Here is a 15,231-nt window from a genome sequence, read left to right as displayed (position 1 = left end):
CGCTGATAATAAAGTAAAAAGTCAGAGTACAGGGACACGGAGGGCACATGAGACACTGTGACGGCAGTGCACAGCAAGAGGCACTCAGACACCATCAAGTCACTACTGGCACTACTCAACTTTGTACAAAAGCATCCACAGACAATATGAAAACAAATGAGTGTGGTTGTGTTCCAATAAAACTTTATTTACAGACATTGATAACTGAATTTCATTTATTTTCACATGTCACGAAACATTATTCCTCGTTTGACTTCTTTAACTGTTAAAAAAAATGAAAAAAATATTCTTAGTTCATGTGTGTCTGTGTTAAGTCTCTCAGTATGGTCCGACTCTTTGTGACCCCATGGACCATAGCCCACCAGGCTTCTCTGTCCATGGAATTCTCCAGGCAAGAATACTGAAGTGGGTTGCCATTCCCTTCTCCAGTGGATCTTCCTGACCCAGGGATCAAACCCAGATCTCCTGCTCTGCAGGCAGATTCTTTACCATCTGAGCCACCAGCTGTTCAAAAACAAGTTGCAGACTAGATTTGGTCCCCAGATTGTAGTTTGCAAACTCCTGCTTTCAGCTTCTGTCTTAAAGAATCTAGGAAAATAAAGGCACATTAAATCCAAAAGAAGTAGAAGGAAGAACACAACACAGTTGAAAGCAAAAATCAATAAAATAGAAACAAGAAAAAATTTTTCAATGTAGTAAAAAGTTGGTTCTTTGAAGAAATCATTAAAAATGATTAAACCTCTAGTTATACTAATCAAGAAAGGGAGAGAGAAAACACAAATTACCAAAATCAGGAATGAAGGAGGGGCCATCACTACAAACTGTAGAGATAGTCACAACATACTAAAGCTATTTCTGAAGAAGAAATAATTAATCTGAATAGTCCTGTGTCAATCAATGAACTTCAATTTGTAGTTTAAAATCTTCCCATTAAAGAAAAACAAACAACAAAACCAACACTCCAAATCCAAAAGACTTCATGAGTGAATTCTTCCAAGTATGTAAGGAAAAAAAAATAAAACAATTTCCAAACAAACTCTCTCAGAAAAAGAAATGGGTGGAAAAACTTCCAACTCATATTTTAAGACCAGTGTTAGCCTGATATCAAAACCAGACATTTTAAGAAAAGAAACTTACCTACCAGTATCCCTCAGGAACATAGATACAAAAATATTTAAATTTTAGCTAATCAAATCCAGTATATAAAAAGGATAATGCATTATGACCAAGTGGAGTTTATATTAAAAAATTCAAGGTGGTATCTACTTAAAAAACCAATCAATCTTAAGAGACTCAGAAATAAAACATGATCATCTGAACAGATGCAGAAAAAGTAGTGGACAAAACTCAATACCATTCATGATAAGAACTCTTAGCGAACTAAGAACAGAAATTCCTCAATCTAGTAAAGAGCAGATATCATCAGATTAACTGTGAAAGAACTGAATGCTGCTGCTGCTAAGTCGCTTCAACCACGTCCGACTCTGTGCAACCCCAAAAATGGCAGCCCTCCAGGCTCCCCCGTCTCTGGGATTCTCCAGGCAAGAACACTGGAGTGGGTTGCCATTTCCTTCTCCAATGCATGAAAGTGAAAAGTGAAAGTGAAGCTGCTCAGTCCTGTCCGACTCTTAGGGACCCCATGGACTGCAGCCTACCAGGCTCCTCCCATGGGATTTTCCAGGCCAGAGTACTGGAGTAGGTTGCCATTGCCTTCTCCAGAAAAAACTGAATACTCTCTACCAAAATCAAGAAAGAATAAGCAAGGCCAGTGAATCTCCTCTCAACGCTTCTATTCAACATGACAGCTATAGGTTCTAACCAGTGCAAGTAGCCAAGAAAAAAATAAAAGGGATACATATTAGAAAAGTGGAAGGAAAATTCTCTTATTCACATACAATGTTAATTGTTAATGGAGAAAATTCTAGGGAATCTATAATAATTACTAGAACTAATAAGTGAATTTTGTAAAGTTGCAGGATACAAGGTTAATATTCAAAAATCAATCGTATTTCTACATAATAACAATAAAAAAATTGAAAACTAAAGTCAAAACAGTAAAATCATTCAAAAATACTAAATACCCCAGGGATAAACGGAACAAAATATATGTAAGATCTGGGCACTGAGAAATTAAAGATGACCTAAGTTAATAGATATACATACATGTGTGTATGTGCACATGCATTTATGAATTGAAACCCCCAATGTCAATTCACTTGAAAGTGATTCACAGACTCAACGAAATCCCAATCAAGATCCCAGCAGCCTTTCTTATAAAAACTGACAAGCTGATTTAACACTTAGATGGAAATACAAAGGACATAGAACAGCCAAAACAGTTTCAAAAATTATAGTAAAGTAGGACAACTTATACTGATTCCAAGATTTATTATAAAATTAACAGGAATCAAGACAGCATGGGATTGGCATAAAGATAGACACAGACCAACGGAACAAATCAGAGTCCAGAAAGATCGATACATATATGGCCAATTAAAACGAAAATATATATATATATATATTTTCCCCCAAAAAAGGTGTTGAAACAGCTAGATATCCATATAAGGAAGAAAAAAAAATTCTGAATCTCAAGTCTTACCTCACAACATATACAAAATTTAACTCAAAATGAATGACTCAAATATAAGAATTAAAACTACAAAATTTACAACCTAAGATTGTGGGGATATTTTGTACTTGTCCCCTAAACCCCAGTTTCTACAAAGCAACGTGTAATGGGGCATGTGGTAACAGCAAATGCAGCAGATTGCATTATCAAAGAATCTTAAATTCAGGGAACCCAAATCTATCATACTGAACACCATGCATGCCTACCCTTTGTTCCAGATGAAGATACTATCTTTCTTTCAAGGCTGTAAGCAAGCCTAACCTTTCCTCTGGACACTCTATCTACCTGCCAAGGCTGTTCAATTTGGTATTTCAATTATCCGGGGTAGTCTTTGTCTTTTCTACATTGAATCTTTTTGTCTATCACATGTCTTTCTTCCTTTCTTGGTTCACTCTCTTGTTGTTCAGTTGTTAAGTTGTATCTGACTCTTTGCAACCCCATAGACTGCAGCACACCAGCCTCCTGTCCTTCACCATCTCGAGGAGTTTGCTCAAACTCATGTCCACTGAGTCAGTGATGCTACCCAACCAACTCATCCTCTGCTCCCTCCTTCTTCTTTTGCCTTCAATCTTCCTCAGCATCACAGTCTTTTCCAACAAGTCGGCTCTTTGCATCAGGTGGCCAGAGTATTGGAGCTTTAGCATTAGTTCTTCCGATGAATAATCACAGTCAGTTTCCTTGAGGATTGACTGGTTTGATCTCCTCACTGTCCAAGGTACTCTCAAGAGTCTTCTCCAGCATCACAATTCAAAAGCATCAATTCTTCAGCACTCAGGCTTCTTTATGGTCCAACTCTCACATCTGTACATGACTACTGGAAAAACCATACCTCTGACTATATGAACCTTTGTCAGCAAAGTGATGTCTCTGCTTTTTCATAGGCTGTCTAGGTTTATCATAGCTTTCCTTCCAAAGAGCAAGTGTCTCCTTTATAGAATACATTTTCTGTAAATGGGGAGTAAAATAAAATTTTGAGACTATGCATGCCTTAAAACACCTTTATTAAACTATCTTCATACTTCAGTGATAGTCTGGCTGATTACTGAATTTTCATTTGCAAATAATTTCCTTTAAAAATGTAAAAGCATTGCTCTATTACCTTCTAAGTTTTTTTTTTTTTTTAGGTTTTAAGCTTTTTTTTTATTTTTAAACTTTACATAATTGTATTAGTTTTGCCAAATATCAACCTTCTAAGTTTTAAGATTAAGTTGAGGCAACTAAAGTCATTCAAATTCCTGATTGCTTATATATCATGCCTTTTTCCCTTTCTGCAAACTTACAGGATCTTCTCTTTGACACAAGTTTCCAAAAACGATTGATGATATGCTTTGACATGGGTCTATATGTGATTCTTCCAAACTAGAAACTGCTGCTGCTGCTGCTGCTAAGTTGCTTCTGTCGTGTCCGACTCTGTGCGACTCCACAAGACGGCAGCCCACAGGCTCCCCCATCCCTGGGATTCTCCAGGCAAGAACACTGGAGTGGGTTGCCATTTCCTTCTCCAATGCATGAAAGTGAAAAGTGAAAGGGAAGTCGCTCAGTCGTGTCCGACTCTAAAGACCCCATGGACTGCAGCCTACCAGACTCCTCCGTCCATGGGATTTTCCAGGCAAAGTACTAGAGTGGGGTGCCATTGCCTCCTCTGAAAACTAGTGTCTTTCAATTTTAGGAAAACTTCTGAATTATTTCGTTGATGATTTCTTTCCATTTTTCTCTCTTCTGAACACCTTTTATTTAGCTATTGGACTTTCTAGGTTAGCCCTCTAATTTTCTTATTTTCTCTCTTTGCTGTTTTGCTCAACTTTCTTCTAGATTTTCTCAACTTTCTATTCTAGCTCCTCTCTATAAAGTATTTTTCTCCTTTTGCTCTTTATTATTGAAGTATATAACACACAGAGTAAACACATCTTCAGTGAATTTTAAAACGGATTACACCCAGGTAACACCCACATCAAGACATGGAACATTTTCACACCCCACTGAAGCCATGTCTCCTCACAACTAGTACTTGCCCTCCAGGGCAACTACTATTCTCACTTCCGTTGCCACTGAGTGTTGTGTGCTTTTTTTTTTTTTTTAATCAGCTTTATTGAAGTATAATTTTTATACCATGAAATTCACTCGTTTTAAGAGTACAATTTTATTTCTTTTGAAAAATGTGTACAACTGCATGCATTCTTCCACTCATTAATCACCACAGATTTGTCTTTTCTGGAATGTGACATAAATAGAATCATATAGCATATATTCTGGTGTTTGACTTCTTTCATTTAGAATAATGCTTTTGAGATTCAACCATATTGTTGTATTTTATTGTATACAACAACCATATTGTTGTATGCTTTTATTGCTGAGTGCTGCTACTGCTGCTGCTAAGTTGCTTCAGTCGTGTCTGACTCTGTGCGACCCCATAGACAGCAGCCCACCAAGCTCCGCCGTCCCTGGGATTCTCCAGGCAAGAACACTGGAGTGGGTTGACATTTCCTTCCCCAATGCATGAAAGTGAAAAGTGAAAGTGAAGCTGCTCAGTCGTGTCTGACTCCCAGTGACGCCATGGACTGCAGCCTACCAGGCTCCTCCGTCCATGGGATTTTCCAGGCAAGAGTACTGGAGTGGGTTGCCATTGCCTTTTCCTTACTGCTGAGTAGCACCTCATTATATGAATATACTAAAATGCATTTACTCATTCACCAGTTCTCCATAATGCACTTCAGAGAAACAACCAAAAGTACAGGATACATCCTTGACCAAGACTTCACAGTATTTGCACTGAGGTTATATCTAAAATTTCAAGGTACAAAAAATACAACCCATTATAAGAGTGAGGCAAATACTAAAACATATGGCAAAATTACTGCTATTATCAAAAGTATTTGATAATCTAATAGTCACTACAAAATAAGTATACTTAGAAACACAGGAGCAAGCCATTTAAAAATGAATAGACATGTTTGAAAAAGAATCAAGAACAACTTCTAGCATTAAAATGAAATGTTCACTGAAATGAAAAACTCGGTGCACTGAGGAAACAGCAGATCAGGCACAGCTGAAGGGAGGATCAAGAAACCAGAATATAGTGCTACAGAACTTGCCCAGAATGCAGCACATAAACACAGAATAAGCAAGCAAAGATAAGAAATGCAGAGAGTACAAAGACCTGGCCCAATATACGTCTACTATGAATTCTAGGAGAAAAAAAGGGGAGAGCAATATTCAATACATAATGGCTAAAGCTTCTTCTTTTTTTTTTCTTATTTTTCTGGGCTCCAAAATCACTACAAATGGTGACTGCAGCCATGAAATTAAAAGACGCTTACTCCTTGGAAGGAAGTTATGACCAATCTAGATAGCATATTCAAAAGCAGAGACATTACTTTGCTAACAAAGGTCCGTCTAGTCAAGGCTATGGTTTTTCCTGTGGTCATGTATGGATGTGAGAGTTGGACTGTGAGGAAGGCTGAGCGCCGAAGAATTGATGCTTTTGAAGTGTGGTGGTGGAGAAGACTCTTGAGAGTCCCTTGGACTGCAAGGAGATCCAACCAGTCCATTCTGAAGGAGATCAGCCCTGGGATTTCTTTGGAAGGAATGATGCTAAAGCTGAAACTCCAGTACTTTGGCCACCTCATGTGAAGAGCTGACTCATTGGAAAAGACTCTGATGCTGGGAGGGATTGGGGGCAGGAGGAGAAGGGGATGACAGAGGATGAGATGGCTGGATGGCATCACTGACTCGATGGACGTGAGTCTGGGTGAACTCCGGGAGTTGGTGATGGACAGGGAGGCCTGGCGTGCTGCGATTCATGGGGTCGCAAAGAGTCGGACACGACTGAGTGACTGATCTGAAAACTTCTTCAAAATCTATATAAGACAGTAACTCTGTTTCAAAATAAATAAAAACAAGTCCACATCTAGGACAACTTAGTAAAACTGCAAAACCTAAAAGCAATAGAGAGAAATGATATATTGTCAACAAAGGAAAAATAATATATTGACAGCTAACTTTTCAAAAGGAATATTGGAAAAAAAAAAACAAAAAACAAAAGGAATATTGGAAGCCTGGAGGCAGCAGAATAATCTCTCTCATGTGCTACTAGTGGGAGACTGCCAATCTAGACTTGTATACCAAGCTAAACTATTCAAGTGTGAAGGCAATATTAAAATTTCAGGCAGAAAAACCTGGGTATGAATCCAGGAACCACAAATTTTTAGTTGTGATCTCAAGCAAATCATGTAACTTCTCTTGGCCTCAGTTCTACACCTATAAAAAAAGGGAAACTAATATTTACCATCACAAGGTTATTGCAAAAATTAAATGTGAAGTACATTAGCATCATTCCAAGCACATAACACTGAATCAATGTAAGCTATTATTTTCACTCCACACTCAACATTAATGCATAAGTTTGAAGCTGCTACATTCAACTAACCCAGTTTTCATTATAATTCCTAGAAGCTGTACCACAACTTTAATTACTTTTAACCATAACCTCTTTGAATAGAGGTTTTAAAAGGTTTAACCATTTAAACTCTTTGAAATATAAGAGGATTTTTTAAAAAATCTCCTTGAATTTAAATTAGAAGAGTTTCTAGAACTTTTAAATGCTCAGGTTACATCTGAAGGAGGCATAGATATTTTAACAATGACACATACTTGACAATACTTCTCTTATTTTGAGAATACTTCTCTTATTCATTCAAAAATGAATCAGCATCTTCTTACAATATTTACAATTGAACTGACCCAGTAGAGTTGCCCTATACACAACAGTCCATGTAATATCTTCAAGGAGAGTTCTAGTCTCAGGACAAAAAGAGATCAGTTCAAGTTCCTGCTTAGACCAAGAAGACAAAATACTGCCTCATTTGGTTCTACATAATTATGACTTGTCTCCTTCATGACTCAGATCTAAAAGTAACAAATTCCTGGTTCCAACCTATCTCTCCCGAAGCATCTCCAACCACACCCTTCTCTTCTTTAAATCTACCATCAACCCACAATACAATGTGGGTTGTATTGCACACACACAAAGCTTTCTTCCCAGTATAACTGGATTTCTCTCTTATACCAAGACCAAGAACTCCAGTGTTCTTGCATGGAGAATCCCAGGGATGGGGGAGCCTGGTGGGCTGCCATCTATGGGGTCGAATAGAGTCGGACATGACTGAAGCGACTTAGCAGTAGCAGTAGCAGCAAGACACACATTTGGGAAAACTAAAGTGTGAAGTCATGTGGGCCTTAGGAAGCATCACTATAAACAAAGCTAGTGGAGGTGATGGAATTCCAGCTGAGCTATTTCAAATCCTAAAAGATGATGCTATGAAAGTGCTGCACTCAATATGCCAGCAAATTTGGAAAACTCAACAGTGGCCATGGGACTAGAAAAGGTCAGTTTTCATTCCAATCATAAAGAAAGGCAATGCCATAGAATGCTCACACAATTGCACTCAATTGCACTACCACACAATTGCACTCATCTCACACGCTAGCAAAGTAATGCTCAAAATTCTCCAAGCCAAGCTTCAGTAATACGTGAACCGTGAACTTCCAGATGTTCAAACTGGATTTAGAAAAGGCAGAGGAACCAGAGATCAAATTGCCAACATCCACTGGATCATGGAAAAAGCAAAAACATCTATTTCTGCTTAATTGACTACCCCCAAAGCCTTTGACTGTGTGGATCACTGTAGAATCAACTGTAGAAAATTCTTAAAAAGATGGTAATACCAGACCATCTGACCTGCCTCTTGAGAAATCTGTATGCAGGTCAGGAAGCAACAGTTAGAACTGGACATGGAACAAAAGACTGGTTCCAAATAGGAAAAGGAATGTGTTAAGGCTGTATATTGTCACCCTGCTTATTTAACTTACATGCAGAGTACATCATGAGAAACGCTGGGCTGGATGAAGCACAAGCTGAAATCAGGATTGCTGGGAGAAAATTCATAATCTCAGATATGCAGATGACACCACCCTTACGGCAGAAAGTGAAGAAGAACTAAAGAGCCTCTTGATGAAAGTCAAAGAGGAGAGTGAAAAAGTTGGCTTAAAGCTCAACATTCAGAAAATGAAGATCATGGCATCTGGTCCCATCACTTCATGGCAAATAGATGGGGAAACTGTGGCTGATTTTATTTTTTCAGGCTCCAAAATCACTGCAGATGGTGACTGCAGCCATGAAATTAAAAGACGCTTACTCCTTGGAAGGAAAAGTTATGACCAACCTAAACAGCATATTAAAAAGCAGAGACATTACTTTGCCAACAAAGGTCCATCTAGCAGAGGCTATGGTTTTTCCAGTAGTCATGTATGGATGTGAAAGTTGGACTGTGAAGAAAGCTGAGCACCGAAGAATTGATGCTTTTGAACTGTGGTGTTGGAGAAGACTCTTGAGAGTCCCTTGGACTGCAAGGAGATCCAATCAGTCCATCCTAAAGGAGATCGATCCTGGGTGTTCACTGGAAGGACTGATGTTGAAGCTGAAACTCCAATACTTTGGCCACCTGATGAGAACAGCTGACTCATCTGAAAAGATCCTGATGCTGGGAAAGATTGAAGGCTGGAGGAGAAGGGGACGACAGAGGATGAGATGGTTGGATGGCATCACCAACTCAATGGACATGAGTTTGAGTAAACTCCGGGAGTTGGTGATGGACAGGGAGGCCTGGTGTGCTGCAGTCCATGGGGTCACAAAGAGTTGGACAAGACTGAGCGACTGAACTGAACTGAATAACCAGCTTATTCTCAGAACCCAAAATTGCTTCAGATGTCACTATAATTTTTATATTAATTTTTAAGTTAATTCTTTTGTCTCCACAGTAATGGTTTTTAAGTAGGAAAGCAAATATTTTCAAATTAATTTTTAATGTGAGTGAAAGTTGCTCAGTCGTGTCCAGCTCTTTGCAACCCCATGGACTATACAGTCCATAGAATTCTCCAGGCCGGAATACTGGACTGGGTAGCCATTCCCTTCTCCAGGGGATCTTCCAAACCCAGGTCTCCCACACTGTAGGTGGATTCTTTACCAGCTGAGACACCAGGGAAGCCCAAGAATACTGGAGTGGGTAGCTTATCCCTTTTCCAGTGGATCTTCCCCACCCAGGAGTTAAACCAGGGTCTCCTGCATTGTGGGCCGATTCTTTACCAGCTGAGCTACCAGGGAATCTACCTAACTCAGTTATAATATTTACATGTGAGGTTTAAGAAAAAAGTTCTGCTTTAAACTATTTTTATCTTTCTAAAATACAAACCTGTTAAGGCCACTGCATATGTGCTCAGTAGCTAAGTCATGTTAGACTTTTTGCAATCCCATGGACTGTAGCCTGCCAGGCTCCTCTGTCCATGGGATTTCCCAGGCCAGAATACAGGAGTGGGTTGCCATTTTCCTCCTCCAGGGGATCTTCCTGACCCAGGGATTGAACTTGAGTCTCCTGCATTGCAGGTGGGTTCTTAACCACTGAGCCACCTGGGAAGCCCAATAAGGCCACTACTCCACTGGAAATTCTTCAATGGTGACCCCATGTTGAAGAAAAATTCTAAATTCTTTATCATGGTACCAAGTACTTTTGAGATCTGGTCTCTCCACTACACTGCAAGTATTCTGGGTTTCAGTCATCAGAACAGTCAAGGATTCCCCAAACACAAAACACTCAAATCTCTCCTTTGCTTTTGCTATGCCATTTGCCTAGAACGGCTTTCCTCAGCCTCACTCCAAAAAAAGCTGAATAAACTTTCCTAGCACAAGTCAAATGTCACATCATTCTGGAGATTTCTCTTAATCTCCTTAGACAGAGTCACAATCCTCCCCAAGGGTACAAAGGATGCCATCAGTGGTTGAGATCACCATTTAGATGAGTTAGATCCACTTCGGTTGAAATTCCAGGCTCACACCTTACTCAGCTATGACCTTATTCAGCTATGGGCAAGGTCTCTGAGGCTGTTTCCTCATGTCTAAATAACAGGAGCTACTTCATAGGATTGTTGTGAGGATAAAATAAGGGGCTGCATGCAAAATATGTCTCCCATAGAGTAAGTATTCAATACATGTTATTGTGATATAATATCCCTATAATGTATTCCCACTCTGGGCTCGCAGCAACTTGCACCCATCTCTCCACACTATTGTGATGACATGACTGTGTGCCCATGTAGGACACAGATTATCTTCTATCAGCTCTTAATTCCCACCACCTGGCATATTGCCTTGTGCATAATAGATCCTTAACAAATACTGAATGAATGAATAAATAAATCCTAAATGAATAAATATTTCAAATTCCTTGTGTATAAGGCCTTGATTTTTTTCCCCAGTGGTCTTATTAAACTTACTTTTTTATCTCCTCCTACAAAACTGCTTCTTTAAATAAAGTTTACAGTGACCAAAGAGAAAATGAATCTTATAGTGAGAGAAAATTAATTTTATAGTGACCTTGTCTTCTTGTTTAGAAACATACACACACAAAATAAGCCCATACTGCACCAATAATTTTCCAACACACCACTGTAAAATACCAGATTTCTAGGATGGTTATCTATTGAAAAAATTTTAAAGGGGTTACTAGGGAGGTTTTCTAAATCTGTATCAGCTTCTTTACCTCCAGGGCCTGGGCAAACTTTAGGGACTAAAATGTATTTCAGAGCATTAAAAAAGGAAAGAACAGCGTGCTTTTCATTCTGAAAAATGGTCCTAAGAAATTTTTAAAAACATTGTAATAATAGAAGAAAATAATTACTACTACCCACTGAGAAAAATTTGGTTTAAAAAGACAACCCCGTACTTAAACGAAAATTAGTAATTTAAAGTACAAACAATCTTTAAAATGGCATCAAAATATGTGTAGGTAGTGTTCAGGCTAGTAGGCTGAGGTGAAGGAGTGCTCACTTTGTAATCCTGACCCTCAATAAATAAAATGCAAAACGGAAAAAATATCAGATACTACTATACAACAGCATGGTACCTTTTATCTACTTCCACACTTGACCTTTAAACATTAATGCCCTTTGAGTAATTATTAACCATTGGGTTTCATTAATGCAAACACCTCTGAACTACTTCAGAATAAATCTGATCAAGTACCTAGCAATAAAGGAGCGAATCAGGAAAAGGAGAAAAATCGGTTAAAATATAGTTTTTCGGGTCGCCCATCAAAAGTGTGCCATACATACGGTTCTGCACCAAGAGGCAGCAATTAGGGAGGGTGAGAGGCGCCGAAGGCCCGAGGCCCCGCAGCCCCGAAGGCGACTCCTCCCCGACTCTACGCGGGGCGGTGGCCGGGCCGGGGTGGAGACAGCGCTGCAGCCGGGGCGGGACAAATTGGCAGGGCGGAACGCCCGAGTCTCACCTCCACTTCCCCTTTAGCTCTCAGAACCCCATTCAGCGACCACCCCAGAATCCCCTCACCACAGACAGAGTCTCCCTGTTTCCCCTGGCCGGCTCAAAGTTTATCGGTCTTTCTCAGCTGTCGGGGCCGCCGGGCTTTGTAGTTCGCCCGTCCGGGCCGAGCCACCAAGGCCGCAAGCCCGAGGAGCCCCTGAACTACAATCCCCATAAAGCCCTGCGCGCCCACCGCTCGCGCTCTCTCTCTCACCCTTTCTCGCGCAGCACGCAGTCTCCTCCGCCGCGCATGGCCCCAGCGTCTCCGGCAGCGGGAGCTGGGGTGTGGCTGTCCACCCAAGCATCCCACCACCGGCTCTCTCGCTGGCCCCCGTTCCCCCTCGGATTCATTACCTAGGTGTCGCAGGTCGGCCGACCGTTTTTGCCGCGGTCCAGGTGGGGTGGGGGTGGGGCACAGGCCGCCGCCGCCGCCGCCGCTGAGTCCGTTAGTTCGCGACGTGCGTGAAGAGGCGGCGGCGGCGCCGGCGGCGGCCGGTTGCCATGACAGCCGTGGGCCGCGCGGTGGGGCTGGGGGGAGCGCGAGGATTCGGAGTCGGCTCGGGGAGGAGCCTGGGCAGCGGCAGGAGCTGCGGAGACAGGGTGGCGCGAGGGTGCGCCGGGGAGTGGAGGGAGACAGCGACACTGAGGAGGACGGATGACGAGCTGAGCTCCGGGGCCGCCGACGAGTCCTGCGCTGCAGTGTCCAACCCCCGTGCCAGGACGCGAGTCCGCTCTCTCCTGAGAGAGATGCGGGTGGCGTCAGAGGAAGGAGCGGCGCCGGCTCTGGAAAGGTCGCCGGTCCAGCCCCTCCCCCGCCGCCCATCCAGGCAGCCTCCTCTGGCCCGGCCGTCTGGTGTGTTTGAAACCTAAAAGCCACCTCTGGGGCTTCTTCACCAGTAAAAACCAAATCTGCACCCTTTCACACCTCCTTTCTGCCATTTTCTGAGAGATAAAACGAGTCATTTAGTAAAATATAATGCACACGGCCTTTACAATTATTCAGAAGGCTTGGGAATTTGTTAAGTGGCGTTGATTTCAATTGACAGCTGGTCTCTAATAACCCTTGAATAATCGGTATGGGGGAGAAGGAAATGGCAACCCACTCCAGTATTCTTGCCTGGGGAGTCCCGTGGACAGGGGAGCCTGGTGGGCTGCTGTCCAGGGGTCGCACAGAGTCGGACACGACTGAAGCGACTTAGCATGCATGCATGCATGCTTTGGAGAAGGAAATGGCAACCCACTCCAGTATTCTTGCCTGGAGAATCCCAGGGACAGAGGAACCTGGTGGGCTGCCATCTATGGGGTCGCACAGAGTCGGACACGACTGACGCGACTTAGCAGCAGCAGCAGCAATCAGTGTGGACTGATCGTGACCCGCCTCAGAGATGTAGTGAGGTTAAGAGCAACAACTTCTAAAGCCCAATTCACTGATAACCAGGGGCAGGTGAATCGTCTTGATGCTCAACGTTTTCGTCTGCAAAATGGAGGTAATAGCTTCCTCACAGGACTTTTGAGAAATAAAAGCTTTGATAACTAATGAGGCATCCTAAAATGCTGGGATTTAAACATAATTTTTAAATATTAGTTTTTTGATCCGTGGTGATCAGAGCCAGAAGGGTGGGAGCCTGGAGGAAAGGGTATAGATTGCCTGAAGAGAGAATTTTTCTGTGATGGAAAAGTTCTGTATCTTACTTAGAATTTGGGTTAGGAGGGTTCTCTGGTAGCTCAGCTGGTAAAGAATCCACCTGCAATGCAGGCGACCCTGGTTAGATTCCTGGGTCGGGAAGATACCCTGGAGAAAAGAAGGGCCACCACTCCAGTATTCTGGCCTGGAGAATCCCCATGGACAGAGGAGCCTGGTGGGCTACAGTCCACGGGGTCCCTAAGAATCTGACATGACTGAGCAACTTTCACTTTAGGAGGGTATATGCATTTGTCAAAACCCATGAAGTGCTACCTTTAGATCTGTACGTTTCACTCTAAGTAAATTTACCTCAAAAAGGAACGTTGAAAATGTTAGCTATTGTTAGTAGGGCTGTTGTTGTTAAGTCTTTTTAAGTCGTATCTGACTCTTTATGACCCCATGGACTACAGCACCCCAGCCTCCTCTGTCCTCCAACATCTCCCAGAGTTTCCTCAAATTTATGTCCTCCAAGTCGGTGATGCCATCCAACCATCTTATCCTCTGTCGCCCCCTTCTCTTGCCCTCAATCCCAGCATCAGGGTCTTTTCCAATGAGTCAGCCCTTCGCATCAGGTGGCCAAAGTATTGGAGCTTCAGCATCAGTCCTTCCAGTGAGCTGTAGACGCTAATAGAGACCATATACATACTCTAGCTCCAGTTGCCAGAAATGTAGATGAGGAAAATGAGGCCTACAGATTGAAGTAAATGGAGGAGGAAGTAGGGATTACTGGCCCTGTTGTTTTCTAGTAGTAAATGTCTCTTCAGAAATCATGATTGAAAATAGCAAGCTGCCATGTATATCATCCAGTTTTCAGTTGGGGTCACCTTGTCCACAGAGGTTTTGTGGAAATTGACTCAAGTCCTTTTTCCAACTCCTGCAGAAGGCCAGGGTTCTCTCCAAGGTCACATGTTCCCTGGGGGCTTACAGTTTCAGGGTCAATTCTGGCTCTGAGCTCTAGTTTTCTCTGAACAGTTAGACTCCCTCATATCCCACCTCCTACAATGCCTTTCTCTCCTGCTGCCACACGATGTGGAAAGCAGACTCTTTGCTTTGGTTGTTTGTATAGCAGAGTCTTCTGAAGGTTTGGAGCAACTGAAGTGTTTTAAGTGAAGGATACACTCTCCTTATTTAGTACTCTTACTTATCTCTGTCTCCGAGTCTATACTTAGTGCCACCTTCCATTCCTAAACTGTTTATCAAAGTATGTTCCTATACCTAGAAAGTACATTGCCAAGAGAAACTGTAGTGCCAGCTATTAAAATAATAGTCTTCACCCCAAAATATATCTGGGTATTCTATTTGATTCAACCCACAGTATAGTTACTCAGTAAGTATTAAGCAGCTTATGCGCATGACACGTTCAGGCTACCTACAGAGTGGGGTCAGTTATGAAAACTATTTAGTATAAGTGAGAACGGGGTTGCCAGTAGCTGAATCTGATGTCTAGGAGGGAAAAAAGAAACCAAAGTCTACAAGATCACAGCTTCTATTGTGCAGGAGAAATGACAGCATTCAAACGAGAAAATCTAGAACAAAACCTGATTGTGT

General features: G+C 41.9%; 1 protein-coding gene across 7 annotated transcripts in view; it reads right to left on the bottom strand.

Moving 5' to 3' along the window:
- Nucleotides 1-12,642, bottom strand: part of KATNAL1 (katanin catalytic subunit A1 like 1) — a 59,140-nt gene extending 46,498 nt beyond the window's left edge. For 2 of the 7 annotated variants that reach the window (XR_236621.5, XM_005213666.5), the window contains exon 1: nucleotides 11,968-12,082. The gene's annotated coding sequence lies outside the window, so the exon portion shown is untranslated. Of the gene's footprint in view, nucleotides 1-8,882; nucleotides 9,186-11,702; nucleotides 12,083-12,353 lie in introns of those variants that run through there. The other 5 variants (XM_059892084.1, XM_010810724.4, XM_010810725.4 and 2 more) reach the window with 5 other exon arrangements.
- Nucleotides 12,643-15,231: the final 2,589 nt, after the last annotated feature.

This window comes from Bos taurus, chromosome 12, assembly GCF_002263795.3.
Source record: "Bos taurus isolate L1 Dominette 01449 registration number 42190680 breed Hereford chromosome 12, ARS-UCD2.0, whole genome shotgun sequence".
NCBI classification, from domain to species: domain Eukaryota; kingdom Metazoa; phylum Chordata; class Mammalia; order Artiodactyla; family Bovidae; genus Bos; species Bos taurus.
The sequence above is the reverse complement of the archived record's forward strand: the minus strand, read 5'-3'. Positions and strand labels throughout refer to the sequence as shown.